Source organism: Zootermopsis nevadensis, unplaced genomic scaffold (genome assembly GCF_977971745.1).
Source record: "Zootermopsis nevadensis isolate Lab colony 2312 unplaced genomic scaffold, Znev_1.0 Znev_ptg000033l, whole genome shotgun sequence".
NCBI lineage: Eukaryota > Metazoa > Arthropoda > Insecta > Blattodea > Termopsidae > Zootermopsis > Zootermopsis nevadensis.
In genome coordinates, this window is record NW_028259165.1 from 139,459 (window position 1) to 154,123 (window position 14,665).

Genomic DNA, 14,665 nt, shown 5'->3' on the forward strand with positions numbered 1-14,665 from the left:
GAAGAGTGGTATGTTTGTGAATGTGTATGCTATGATGTGGTTAGGAATACCAATAGGTGATGATTTTGTGTCGTCATAGTAATCTATAATTTCCCTAGAAAATTTTGAAATTATTTTTAATATTTATATGAACCTTACTGTTTCATTCTTACATTTGGATTACTGATTGATTTCTTAACTTTGTTGTATTGAGAATGTCAGACAAAAATGACTACTCTGCAGTTATGGGATCTAACGTAATATTAATCTCAAACGTTACCGCGTCCTTATCAATTCACTGTTACAAATTCCATTGCTCATCTTAAATCCTAAATGAAAACTGCTTGATTTTTCTTTATAGATGCTGTATGTTCACAGGTGTGGGGTATGGAGGGTCATCGGAGGAAGCAACAGAAGCAGCTGCTAGATCAGTTTTGGACAGGATCTTAGTTGCTTCCGAAGAGTAAGTGCTCATCATTACTTCTCTCTGATGTACAGAGAATATTTCTTTCAGCACAGGGAACCTGTAAAAGTAAGAAAGTAAACCACCAGGTGTATCTGAAGTCTTGATCTGATAACCGTCTGTCCTTTTGTTTGCTAGGAATTTTGACATCCCGCTCGACCCCAATTATATCACTAGATACTTTGTGTCTCTCTCGAAATTGGCCGTCTCCTTCTTATGAAGGAGGACTCGCTGAGCAAGGCTCATACACCTGTTCGTGTATTGTTACCAAGCAAGAAGAAGAAGAAGAAGAATATTTGAAGCTTCAGGAAACTGTTTGGTTGAGTCATTGCACTGGGTATACGAAGAGTGGTATGTTTGTGAATGTGTATGCTATAATGTGGTTAGGAATACCAATAGGTGATGATATTGTGTCTTCATAGTAATCTATAATTTCCCTAGAAAATTTTGAAATTATTTTTAATATTTATATGAACCATACTGTTTCATTCTTACATTTGGATTACTGATTGATTTTTAACTTTGTTGTACTGAGAATGTCAGACAAAAATGTCTACTCTGCAGTTATGAGATCTAACGTAATATTAATCTCAAACACTACCATATACTTATCAATTCACTGTTACAAATTCCATTGCTCATCTTAAATCCTAGATGAAAACTGCTTGTATTTTCTTTCTACATGCTGTATGTTCACAGGTGTGGGGTATGGAGGGTCATCGGAGGAAGCAACAGAAGCAGCTGCTAGATCAGTTTCGGACAGGATCTTAGTTGCTTCCGAAGAGTAAGTGTTCATCATTACTTCACTCTGATGTACAGAGAATATTTCTTTCAGCACAGGGAACCTGTAAAAGTATGAAAGTAAACCACCAGGTGTATCTGAAGTCTTGACCTGATAACCGTCTGTCCTTTTGTTTGCTAGGAATTCTGACATCCCGCTTGACCCCAATTATATCACTAGATACTTTGTGTCTCTCTCGAAATTGGCCGTGTCCTTCTTATGAAGGAGGACTCGCTGAGCAAGGCTCATACACCTGTTCGTGTATTGTTACCAAGCAAGAAGAAGAAGAAGAGTATTTGAAGCTTGAGGAAACTGGTTAGTTGAGTCATAGCACTGGGTATTCAATGAGTGCTATGTTTGTGAATGTGTATGCTATGATGTGGTTAGGAATACCAATAGGTGATGATATTGTGTCGTCATAGTAATCTATAATTTCCCTAGAAAATTTTGAAATTATTTTTAATATTTATATGAACCATACTGTTTCATTCTTACATTTGGATTACTGATTGATTTTTAACTTTGTTGTATTGAGAATGTCAGACAAAAATGACTACTCTGCAGTTTTGGGATCTAACGTAATATTAATCTCAAACGCTACCGCGTCCTTATCAATTCACTGTTACAAATTCCATTGCTCATCTTAAATCCTAGATGAAAACTGCTTGTATTTTCTTTCTACATGCTGTATGTTCACAGGTGTGGGGTATGGAGGGTCATCGGAGGAAGCAACAGAAGCAGCTGCTTGATCAGTTTTGGACAGGATCTTAGTTGCTTCCGAAGAGTAAGTGTTCATCATTACTTCTCTCTGATGTACAGAGAATATTTCTTTCAGCACAGGGAACCTGTAAAAGTATGAAAGTAAACCACCAGGTGTATCTGAAGTCTTGACCTGATAACCGTCTGTCCTTTTGTTTGCTAGGAACTCTGACATCACACTCGACCCCATTACGTCATTGGAGACAATGTGTCTCTCCAGGAATTGGCCGGCTCCTTCCTATGTAGGAGGTGTTGCTGTGGGAGGCCTATACACCTACACGTGTATTGTGATCAAGCGACAAGAAGAAGAATATTTGAAGCTTCAGGAAACTGGTTAGTTGAGTCATAGCACTGGGTATACGAAGAGTGGTATGTTTGTGAATGTGTATGCTATGATGTGGTTAGGAATACCAATAGGTGATGATTTTGTGTCGTCATAGTAATCTATAATTTCCCTAGAAAATTTTGAAATTATTTTTAATATTTATATGAACCTTACTGTTTCATTCTTACATTTGGATTACTGATTGATTTCTTAACTTTGTTGTATTGAGAATGTCAGACAAAAATGACTACTCTGCAGTTATGGGATCTAACGTAATATTAATCTCAAACGTTACCGCGTCCTTATCAATTCACTGTTACAAATTCCATTGCTCATCTTAAATCCTAAATGAAAACTGCTTGATTTTTCTTTATAGATGCTGTATGTTCACAGGTGTGGGGTATGGAGGGTCATCGGAGGAAGCAACAGAAGCAGCTGCTAGATCAGTTTTGGACAGGATCTTAGTTGCTTCCGAAGAGTAAGTGTTCATCATTACTTCTCTCTGATGTACAGAGAATATTTCTTTCAGCACAGGGAACCTGTAAAAGTATGAAAGTAAACCACCAGGTGTATCTGAAGTCTTGACCTGATAACCGTCTGTCCTTTTGTTTGCTAGGAACTCTGACATCACACTCGACCCCATTACGTCATTGGAGACAATGTGTCTCTCCAGGAATTGGCCGGCTCCTTCCTATGTAGGAGGTGTTGCTGTGGGAGGCCTATACACCTACACGTGTATTGTGATCAAGCGACAAGAAGAAGAATATTTGAAGCTTCAGGAAACTGGTTAGTTGAGTCATAGCACTGGGTATACGAAGAGTGGTATGTTTGTGAATGTGTATGCTATGATGTGGTTAGGAATACCAATAGGTGATGATTTTGTGTCGTCATAGTAATCTATAATTTCCCTAGAAAATTTTGAAATTATTTTTAATATTTATATGAACCATACTGTTTCATTCTTACATTTGGATTACTGATTGATTTTTAACTTTGTTGTACTGAGAATGTCAGACAAAAATGTCTACTCTGCAGTTATGAGATCTAACGTAATATTAATCTCAAACACTACCATATACTTATCAATTCACTGTTACAAATTCCATTGCTCATCTTAAATCCTAGATGAAAACTGCTTGTATTTTCTTTCTACATGCTGTATGTTCACAGGTGTGGGGTATGGAGGGTCATCGGAGGAAGCAACAGAAGCAGCTGCTAGATCAGTTTCGGACAGGATCTTAGTTGCTTCCGAAGAGTAAGTGCTCATCATTACTTCACTCTGATGTACAGAGAATATTTCTTTCAGCACAGGGAACCTGTAAAAGTATGAAAGTAAACCACCAGGTGTATCTGAAGTCTTGACCTGATAACCGTCTGTCCTTTTGTTTGCTAGGAATTCTGACATCCCGCTTGACCCCAATTATATCACTAGATACTTTGTGTCTCTCTCGAAATTGGCCGTGTCCTTCTTATGAAGGAGGACTCGCTGAGCAAGGCTCATACACCTGTTCGTGTATTGTTACCAAGCAAGAAGAAGAAGAAGAATATTTGAAGCTTGAGGAAACTGGTTAGTTGAGTCATAGCACTGGGTATTCAATGAGTGCTATGTTTGTGAATGTGTATGCTATGATGTGGTTAGGAATACCAATAGGTGATGATATTGTGTCGTCATAGTAATCTATAATTTCCCTAGAAAATTTTGAAATTATTTTTAATATTTATATGAACCATACTGTTTCATTCTTACATTTGGATTACTGATTGATTTCTAACTTTGTTGTATTGAGAATGTCAGACAAAAATGACTACTCTGCAGTTTTGGGATCTAACGTAATATTAATCTCAAACGCTACCGCGTCCTTATCAATTCACTGTTACAAATTCCATTGCTCATCTTAAATCCTAGATGAAAACTGCTTGTATTTTCTTTCTACATGCTGTATGTTCACAGGTGTGGGGTATGGAGGGTCATCGGAGGAAGCAACAGAAGCAGCTGCTAGATCAGTTTTGGACAGGATCTTAGTTGCTTCCGAAGAGTAAGTGTTCATCATTACTTCTCTCTGATGTACAGAGAATATTTCTTTCAGCACAGGGAACCTGTAAAAGTATGAAAGTAAACCACCAGGTGTATCTGAAGTCTTGACCTGATAACCGTCTGTCCTTTTGTTTGCTAGGAACTCTGACATCACACTCGACCCCATTACGTCATTGGAGACAATGTGTCTCTCCAGGAATTGGCCGGCTCCTTCCTATGTAGGAGGTGTTGCTGTGGGAGGCCTATACACCTACACGTGTATTGTGATCAAGCGACAAGAAGAAGAATATTTGAAGCTTCAGGAAACTGGTTAGTTGAGTCATAGCACTGGGTATACGAAGAGTGGTATGTTTGTGAATGTGTATGCTATGATGTGGTTAGGAATACCAATAGGTGATGATTTTGTGTCGTCATAGTAATCTATAATTTCCCTAGAAAATTTTGAAATTATTTTTAATATTTATATGAACCTTACTGTTTCATTCTTACATTTGGATTACTGATTGATTTCTTAACTTTGTTGTATTGAGAATGTCAGACAAAAATGACTACTCTGCAGTTATGGGATCTAACGTAATATTAATCTCAAACGTTACCGCGTCCTTATCAATTCACTGTTACAAATTCCATTGCTCATCTTAAATCCTAAATGAAAACTGCTTGATTTTTCTTTATAGATGCTGTATGTTCACAGGTGTGGGGTATGGAGGGTCATCGGAGGAAGCAACAGAAGCAGCTGCTAGATCAGTTTTGGACAGGATCTTAGTTGCTTCCGAAGAGTAAGTGCTCATCATTACTTCTCTCTGATGTACAGAGAATATTTCTTTCAGCACAGGGAACCTGTAAAAGTAAGAAAGTAAACCACCAGGTGTATCTGAAGTCTTGATCTGATAACCGTCTGTCCTTTTGTTTGCTAGGAATTTTGACATCCCGCTCGACCCCAATTATATCACTAGATACTTTGTGTCTCTCTCGAAATTGGCCGTCTCCTTCTTATGAAGGAGGACTCGCTGAGCAAGGCTCATACACCTGTTCGTGTATTGTTACCAAGCAAGAAGAAGAAGAAGAAGAAGAATATTTGAAGCTTCAGGAAACTGTTTGGTTGAGTCATTGCACTGGGTATACGAAGAGTGGTATGTTTGTGAATGTGTATGCTATAATGTGGTTAGGAATACCAATAGGTGATGATATTGTGTCTTCATAGTAATCTATAATTTCCCTAGAAAATTTTGAAATTATTTTTAATATTTATATGAACCATACTGTTTCATTCTTACATTTGGATTACTGATTGATTTTTAACTTTGTTGTACTGAGAATGTCAGACAAAAATGTCTACTCTGCAGTTATGAGATCTAACGTAATATTAATCTCAAACACTACCATATACTTATCAATTCACTGTTACAAATTCCATTGCTCATCTTAAATCCTAGATGAAAACTGCTTGTATTTTCTTTCTACATGCTGTATGTTCACAGGTGTGGGGTATGGAGGGTCATCGGAGGAAGCAACAGAAGCAGCTGCTAGATCAGTTTCGGACAGGATCTTAGTTGCTTCCGAAGAGTAAGTGTTCATCATTACTTCACTCTGATGTACAGAGAATATTTCTTTCAGCACAGGGAACCTGTAAAAGTATGAAAGTAAACCACCAGGTGTATCTGAAGTCTTGACCTGATAACCGTCTGTCCTTTTGTTTGCTAGGAATTCTGACATCCCGCTTGACCCCAATTATATCACTAGATACTTTGTGTCTCTCTCGAAATTGGCCGTGTCCTTATTATGAAGGAGGACTCGCTGAGCAAGGCTCATACACCTGTTCGTGTATTGTTACCAAGCAAGAAGAAGAAGAAGAATATTTGAAGCTTGAGGAAACTGGTTAGTTGAGTCATAGCACTGGGTATTCAATGAGTGCTATGTTTGTGAATGTGTATGCTATGATGTGGTTAGGAATACCAATAGGTGATGATATTGTGTCGTCATAGTAATCTATAATTTCCCTAGAAAATTTTGAAATTATTTTTAATATTTATATGAACCATACTGTTTCATTCTTACATTTGGATTACTGATTGATTTTTAACTTTGTTGTATTGAGAATGTCAGACAAAAATGACTACTCTGCAGTTTTGGGATCTAACGTAATATTAATCTCAAACGCTACCGCGTCCTTATCAATTCACTGTTACAAATTCCATTGCTCATCTTAAATCCTAGATGAAAACTGCTTGTATTTTCTTTCTACATGCTGTATGTTCACAGGTGTGGGGTATGGAGGGTCATCGGAGGAAGCAACAGAAGCAGCTGCTAGATCAGTTTTGGACAGGATCTTAGTTGCTTCCGAAGAGTAAGTGTTCATCATTACTTCTCTCTGATGTACAGAGAATATTTCTTTCAGCACAGGGAACCTGTAAAAGTATGAAAGTAAACCACCAGGTGTATCTGAAGTCTTGACCTGATAACCGTCTGTCCTTTTGTTTGCTAGGAACTCTGACATCACACTCGACCCCATTACGTCATTGGAGACAATGTGTCTCTCCAGGAATTGGCCGGCTCCTTCCTATGTAGGAGGTGTTGCTGTGGGAGGCCTATACACCTACACGTGTATTGTGATCAAGCGACAAGAAGAAGAATATTTGAAGCTTGAGGAAACTGGTTAGTTGAGTCATAGCACTGGGTATACGAAGAGTGGTATGTTTGTGAATGTGTATGCTATGATGTGGTTAGGAATACCAATAGGTGATGATTTTGTGTCGTCATAGTAATCTATAATTTCCCTAGAAAATTTTGAAATTATTTTTAATATTTATATGAACCTTACTGTTTCATTCTTACATTTGGATTACTGATTGATTTCTTAACTTTGTTGTATTGAGAATGTCAGACAAAAATGACTACTCTGCAGTTATGGGATCTAACGTAATATTAATCTCAAACGTTACCGCGTCCTTATCAATTCACTGTTACAAATTCCATTGCTCATCTTAAATCCTAAATGAAAACTGCTTGATTTTTCTTTATAGATGCTGTATGTTCACAGGTGTGGGGTATGGAGGGTCATCGGAGGAAGCAACAGAAGCAGCTGCTAGATCAGTTTTGGACAGGATCTTAGTTGCTTCCGAAGAGTAAGTGCTCATCATTACTTCTCTCTGATGTACAGAGAATATTTCTTTCAGCACAGGGAACCTGTAAAAGTAAGAAAGTAAACCACCAGGTGTATCTGAAGTCTTGATCTGATAACCGTCTGTCCTTTTGTTTGCTAGGAATTTTGACATCCCGCTCGACCCCAATTATATCACTAGATACTTTGTGTCTCTCTCGAAATTGGCCGTCTCCTTCTTATGAAGGAGGACTCGCTGAGCAAGGCTCATACACCTGTTCGTGTATTGTTACCAAGCAAGAAGAAGAAGAAGAAGAATATTTGAAGCTTCAGGAAACTGTTTGGTTGAGTCATTGCACTGGGTATACGAAGAGTGGTATGTTTGTGAATGTGTATGCTATAATGTGGTTAGGAATACCAATAGGTGATGATATTGTGTCTTCATAGTAATCTATAATTTCCCTAGAAAATTTTGAAATTATTTTTAATATTTATATGAACCATACTGTTTCATTCTTACATTTGGATTACTGATTGATTTTTAACTTTGTTGTACTGAGAATGTCAGACAAAAATGTCTACTCTGCAGTTATGAGATCTAACGTAATATTAATCTCAAACACTACCATATACTTATCAATTCACTGTTACAAATTCCATTGCTCATCTTAAATCCTAGATGAAAACTGCTTGTATTTTCTTTCTACATGCTGTATGTTCACAGGTGTGGGGTATGGAGGGTCATCGGAGGAAGCAACAGAAGCAGCTGCTAGATCAGTTTCGGACAGGATCTTAGTTGCTTCCGAAGAGTAAGTGTTCATCATTACTTCACTCTGATGTACAGAGAATATTTCTTTCAGCACAGGGAACCTGTAAAAGTATGAAAGTAAACCACCAGGTGTATCTGAAGTCTTGACCTGATAACCGTCTGTCCTTTTGTTTGCTAGGAATTCTGACATCCCGCTTGACCCCAATTATATCACTAGATACTTTGTGTCTCTCTCGAAATTGGCCGTGTCCTTCTTATGAAGGAGGACTCGCTGAGCAAGGCTCATACACCTGTTCGTGTATTGTTACCAAGCAAGAAGAAGAAGAAGAATATTTGAAGCTTGAGGAAACTGGTTAGTTGAGTCATAGCACTGGGTATTCAATGAGTGCTATGTTTGTGAATGTGTATGCTATGATGTGGTTAGGAATACCAATAGGTGATGATATTGTGTCGTCATAGTAATCTATAATTTCCCTAGAAAATTTTGAAATTATTTTTAATATTTATATGAACCATACTGTTTCATTCTTACATTTGGATTACTGATTGATTTTTAACTTTGTTGTATTGAGAATGTCAGACAAAAATGACTACTCTGCAGTTTTGGGATCTAACGTAATATTAATCTCAAACGCTACCGCGTCCTTATCAATTCACTGTTACAAATTCCATTGCTCATCTTAAATCCTAGATGAAAACTGCTTGTATTTTCTTTCTACATGCTGTATGTTCACAGGTGTGGGGTATGGAGGGTCATCGGAGGAAGCAACAGAAGCAGCTGCTAGATCAGTTTTGGACAGGATCTTAGTTGCTTCCGAAGAGTAAGTGTTCATCATTACTTCTCTCTGATGTACAGAGAATATTTCTTTCAGCACAGGGAACCTGTAAAAGTATGAAAGTAAACCACCAGGTGTATCTGAAGTCTTGACCTGATAACCGTCTGTCCTTTTGTTTGCTAGGAACTCTGACATCACACTCGACCCCATTACGTCATTGGAGACAATGTGTCTCTCCAGGAATTGGCCGGCTCCTTCCTATGTAGGAGGTGTTGCTGTGGGAGGCCTATACACCTACACGTGTATTGTGATCAAGCGACAAGAAGAAGAATATTTGAAGCTTCAGGAAACTGGTTAGTTGAGTCATAGCACTGGGTATACGAAGAGTGGTATGTTTGTGAATGTGTATGCTATGATGTGGTTAGGAATACCAATAGGTGATGATTTTGTGTCGTCATAGTAATCTATAATTTCCCTAGAAAATTTTGAAATTATTTTTAATATTTATATGAACCTTACTGTTTCATTCTTACATTTGGATTACTGATTGATTTCTTAACTTTGTTGTATTGAGAATGTCAGACAAAAATGACTACTCTGCAGTTATGGGATCTAACGTAATATTAATCTCAAACGTTACCGCGTCCTTATCAATTCACTGTTACAAATTCCATTGCTCATCTTAAATCCTAAATGAAAACTGCTTGATTTTTCTTTATAGATGCTGTATGTTCACAGGTGTGGGGTATGGAGGGTCATCGGAGGAAGCAACAGAAGCAGCTGCTAGATCAGTTTTGGACAGGATCTTAGTTGCTTCCGAAGAGTAAGTGTTCATCATTACTTCTCTCTGATGTACAGAGAATATTTCTTTCAGCACAGGGAACCTGTAAAAGTATGAAAGTAAACCACCAGGTGTATCTGAAGTCTTGACCTGATAACCGTCTGTCCTTTTGTTTGCTAGGAACTCTGACATCACACTCGACCCCATTACGTCATTGGAGACAATGTGTCTCTCCAGGAATTGGCCGGCTCCTTCCTATGTAGGAGGTGTTGCTGTGGGAGGCCTATACACCTACACGTGTATTGTGATCAAGCAACAAGAAGAAGAATATTTGAAGCTTGAGGAAACTGGTTAGTTGAGTCATAGCACTGGGTATACGAAGAGTGGTATGTTTGTGAATGTGTATGCTATGATGTGGTTAGGAATACCAATAGGTGATGATTTTGTGTCGTCATAGTAATCTATAATTTCCCTAGAAAATTTTGAAATTATTTTTAATATTTATATGAACCATACTGTTTCATTCTTACATTTGGATTACTGATTGATTTTTAACTTTGTTGTACTGAGAATGTCAGACAAAAATGTCTACTCTGCAGTTATGAGATCTAACGTAATATTAATCTCAAACACTACCATATACTTATCAATTCACTGTTACAAATTCCATTGCTCATCTTAAATCCTAGATGAAAACTGCTTGTATTTTCTTTCTACATGCTGTATGTTCACAGGTGTGGGGTATGGAGGGTCATCGGAGGAAGCAACAGAAGCAGCTGCTAGATCAGTTTCGGACAGGATCTTAGTTGCTTCCGAAGAGTAAGTGTTCATCATTTCTTCACTCTGATGTACAGAGAATATTTCTTTCAGCACAGGGAACCTGTAAAAGTATGAAAGTAAACCACCAGGTGTATCTGAAGTCTTGACCTGATAACCGTCTGTCCTTTTGTTTGCTAGGAATTCTGACATCCCGCTTGACCCCAATTATATCACTAGATACTTTGTGTCTCTCTCGAAATTGGCCGTGTCCTTCTTATGAAGGAGGACTCGCTGAGCAAGGCTCATACACCTGTTCGTGTATTGTTACCAAGCAAGAAGAAGAAGAAGAAGAATATTTGAAGCTTGAGGAAACTGGTTAGTTGAGTCATAGCACTGGGTATTCAATGAGTGCTATGTTTGTGAATGTGTATGCTATGATGTGGTTAGGAATACCAATAGGTGATGATATTGTGTCGTCATAGTAATCTATAATTTCCCTAGAAAATTTTGAAATTATTTTTAATATTTATATGAACCATACTGTTTCATTCTTACATTTGGATTACTGATTGATTTCTTAACTTTGTTGTATTGAGAATGTCAGACAAAAATGACTACTCTGCAGTTATGGGATCTAACGTAATATTAATCTCAAACGTTACCGCGTCCTTATCAATTCACTGTTACAAATTCCATTGCTCATCTTAAATCCTAGATGAAAACTGCTTGATTTTTCTTTATAGATGCTGTATGTTCACAGGTGTGGGGTATGGAGGGTCATCGGAGGAAGCAACAGAAGCAGCTGCTAGATCAGTTTTGGACAGGATCTTAGTTGCTTCCGAAGAGTAAGTGTTCATCATTACTTCTCTCTGATGTACAGAGAATATTTCTTTCAGCACAGGGAACCTGTAAAAGTATGAAAGTAAACCACCAGGTGTATCTGAAGTCTTGACCTGATAACCGTCTGTCCTTTTGTTTGCTAGGAACTCTGACATCACACTCGACCCCATTACGTCATTGGAGACAATGTGTCTCTCCAGGAATTGGCCGGCTCCTTCCTATGTAGGAGGTGTTGCTGTGGGAGGCCTATACACCTACACGTGTATTGTGATCAAGCGACAAGAAGAAGAATATTTGAAGCTTCAGGAAACTGGTTAGTTGAGTCATAGCACTGGGTATACGAAGAGTGGTATGTTTGTGAATGTGTATGCTATGATGTGGTTAGGAATACCAATAGGTGATGATTTTGTGTCGTCATAGTAATCTATAATTTCCCTAGAAAATTTTGAAATTATTTTTAATATTTATATGAACCTTACTGTTTCATTCTTACATTTGGATTACTGATTGATTTCTTAACTTTGTTGTATTGAGAATGTCAGACAAAAATGACTACTCTGCAGTTATGGGATCTAACGTAATATTAATCTCAAACGTTACCGCGTCCTTATCAATTCACTGTTACAAATTCCATTGCTCATCTTAAATCCTAAATGAAAACTGCTTGATTTTTCTTTATAGATGCTGTATGTTCACAGGTGTGGGGTATGGAGGGTCATCGGAGGAAGCAACAGAAGCAGCTGCTAGATCAGTTTTGGACAGGATCTTAGTTGCTTCCGAAGAGTAAGTGCTCATCATTACTTCTCTCTGATGTACAGAGAATATTTCTTTCAGCACAGGGAACCTGTAAAAGTAAGAAAGTAAACCACCAGGTGTATCTGAAGTCTTGATCTGATAACCGTCTGTCCTTTTGTTTGCTAGGAATTTTGACATCCCGCTCGACCCCAATTATATCACTAGATACTTTGTGTCTCTCTCGAAATTGGCCGTCTCCTTCTTATGAAGGAGGACTCGCTGAGCAAGGCTCATACACCTGTTCGTGTATTGTTACCAAGCAAGAAGAAGAAGAAGAAGAATATTTGAAGCTTCAGGAAACTGTTTGGTTGAGTCATTGCACTGGGTATACGAAGAGTGGTATGTTTGTGAATGTGTATGCTATAATGTGGTTAGGAATACCAATAGGTGATGATATTGTGTCTTCATAGTAATCTATAATTTCCCTAGAAAATTTTGAAATTATTTTTAATATTTATATGAACCATACTGTTTCATTCTTACATTTGGATTACTGATTGATTTTTAACTTTGTTGTACTGAGAATGTCAGACAAAAATGTCTACTCTGCAGTTATGAGATCTAACGTAATATTAATCTCAAACACTACCATATACTTATCAATTCACTGTTACAAATTCCATTGCTCATCTTAAATCCTAGATGAAAACTGCTTGTATTTTCTTTCTACATGCTGTATGTTCACAGGTGTGGGGTATGGAGGGTCATCGGAGGAAGCAACAGAAGCAGCTGCTAGATCAGTTTCGGACAGGATCTTAGTTGCTTCCGAAGAGTAAGTGTTCATCATTACTTCACTCTGATGTACAGAGAATATTTCTTTCAGCACAGGGAACCTGTAAAAGTATGAAAGTAAACCACCAGGTGTATCTGAAGTCTTGACCTGATAACCGTCTGTCCTTTTGTTTGCTAGGAATTCTGACATCCCGCTTGACCCCAATTATATCACTAGATACTTTGTGTCTCTCTCGAAATTGGCCGTGTCCTTCTTATGAAGGAGGACTCGCTGAGCAAGGCTCATACACCTGTTCGTGTATTGTTACCAAGCAAGAAGAAGAAGAAGAATATTTGAAGCTTGAGGAAACTGGTTAGTTGAGTCATAGCACTGGGTATTCAATGAGTGCTATGTTTGTGAATGTGTATGCTATGATGTGGTTAGGAATACCAATAGGTGATGATATTGTGTCGTCATAGTAATCTATAATTTCCCTAGAAAATTTTGAAATTATTTTTAATATTTATATGAACCATACTGTTTCATTCTTACATTTGGATTACTGATTGATTTTTAACTTTGTTGTATTGAGAATGTCAGACAAAAATGACTACTCTGCAGTTTTGGGATCTAACGTAATATTAATCTCAAACGCTACCGCGTCCTTATCAATTCACTGTTACAAATTCCATTGCTCATCTTAAATCCTAGATGAAAACTGCTTGTATTTTCTTTCTACATGCTGTATGTTCACAGGTGTGGGGTATGGAGGGTCATCGGAGGAAGCAACAGAAGCAGCTGCTAGATCAGTTTTGGACAGGATCTTAGTTGCTTCCGAAGAGTAAGTGTTCATCATTACTTCTCTCTGATGTACAGAGAATATTTCTTTCAGCACAGGGAACCTGTAAAAGTATGAAAGTAAACCACCAGGTGTATCTGAAGTCTTGACCTGATAACCGTCTGTCCTTTTGTTTGCTAGGAACTCTGACATCACACTCGACCCCATTACGTCATTGGAGACAATGTGTCTCTCCAGGAATTGGCCGGCTCCTTCCTATGTAGGAGGTGTTGCTGTGGGAGGCCTATACACCTACACGTGTATTGTGATCAAGCGACAAGAAGAAGAATATTTGAAGCTTCAGGAAACTGGTTAGTTGAGTCATAGCACTGGGTATACGAAGAGTGGTATGTTTGTGAATGTGTATGCTATGATGAGGTTAGAAATGCCAATAGGTGATGCTGTATGTTCTCAGGTGTGGGGTATGGATCTACTGAAGATGGAGCCAAAAGTGAAGCAGCAAAAGTTATTATTGACAAGTTGTTTATTGGTTCATAATAAGATTCAGATAATTGTACCTACAAGATGTCCGAAGTTGTGTTCATCATTTTTGTTTATAATCGTTGCAGCGCACTTATTGCATGTGCTGTAAATTTAATTTAATTTCTGGTACATTTTGTCTACATACAGTGAAACGTCTATCCATTGTTCCCGGATGCATCGTCTGTTTTGTTCGGTCCCGGATACATCCCATATAAAATAATGTTATATTTTCCCGCTTCTATCGTTTTATGGCATCGATCGTCTAAAAATCTTAGTCCCGGCCCACAATTTTCCCGCAATGATCGTTTCTGAGAATTTAAAATGCTGGGTTTTGAGATAAATTAATACCGAAAGACGCACAATGTTTTTGGAATACGCAGTAGCGGTAACATGTTATGTTGCCCAACCAGCACAGATTCTTTTGGAATGAGTGGTCAGCGGTGCAGGGGTGATAGTTGGAGTGAATGTCG